The sequence below is a fragment of the Otolemur garnettii genome, unplaced genomic scaffold (assembly GCF_000181295.1).
Source record: "Otolemur garnettii isolate 467f Iridium unplaced genomic scaffold, OtoGar3 scaffold00087, whole genome shotgun sequence".
Lineage (NCBI taxonomy): Eukaryota > Metazoa > Chordata > Mammalia > Primates > Galagidae > Otolemur > Otolemur garnettii.
This window is the reverse complement of record NW_003852482.1, coordinates 3,831,072-3,832,137: the sequence shown is the minus strand read 5'-3', so window position 1 is coordinate 3,832,137 and position 1,066 is coordinate 3,831,072. Positions and strand designations below refer to the sequence as shown.

At 48.7% G+C, this 1,066-nt stretch overlaps 1 protein-coding gene across 2 annotated transcripts in view; it reads right to left on the bottom strand.

Annotated features, from left to right (window-relative positions):
• Positions 1–1,066, bottom strand: part of COL5A1 (collagen type V alpha 1 chain) — a 179,024-nt gene that overhangs the window by 23,394 nt on the left and 154,564 nt on the right. The window lies entirely within an intron of this gene.

Sequence of the window (1,066 nt, the reverse complement as noted above, 5' to 3'; positions counted from 1 at the left end):
CACCTTCCTCACCATATCACACCACTCATAGAGAACACTTTTCACACACAGCACCTTCCTCACCACATCATACCACTCATGGAGAACACACTTCACACACAGCACCTTCCTAACTACACAACAACGTTCATGGAGAACATACTTCACACACAGTACTTTCCTCACCACACCACAGGCTCATGGAAAAAACACTTCACATACAGCACCTTCCTCACCACACCACAGTGCTCATGGAGACCAAACTTCACACACAGCACCTTCCTCACCACATCACAGGCTCATGGAGAACACTCTTCACACACAGCACCTTTCTCACCACACCACAACGCTCATGGAGAACACTCTTCACACACAGCACCTTCCTCACCACACCACAGGCTCATGGAGAACACTCTTCACACACAGCACCTTCCTCACCACACCACAACACTCATGGAGAACACTCTTCACACACAGCACCTTCCTCACCATACCACAACACTCATGGAGAACACTCTTCACACAAAGCACCTTCCTCTTCATACCACAGGCTCATGGAGAACACTCTTCACACACAGCACCTTCCTCACCACACCACAACGCTGATGGAGAACAATCTTCACACATAGCACCTTCCTCACCATACCACAACACTCATGGAGAACACTCTTCACACATAGCACCTTCCTCACCACATCATAGGCTCATGGAGAACACTCTTCACACATAGCACCTTCCTCTTCACACCACATGCTCATGGAGAACACTCTTCACACACAGCACGTTCCTCACCATACCACAACACTCATGGAGAACACTCTTCACACATAGCACCTTCTTCACCACACCACAGGCTCATGGAGAACACTCTTCACACACAGCACCTTCCTAACTACACAACAACGTTCATGGAGAACATACTTCACACACAGCACTTTCCTTACCACACCACAAGTTCATGGAGAACACACTTCACACACAGCACCTTCCTCACCACACCACAACGCTCATGGAGAACACTCTTCACACATAGCACCTTCCTCACCACACCACAACACTCATGGAGAACACTATTCACACACAGCAC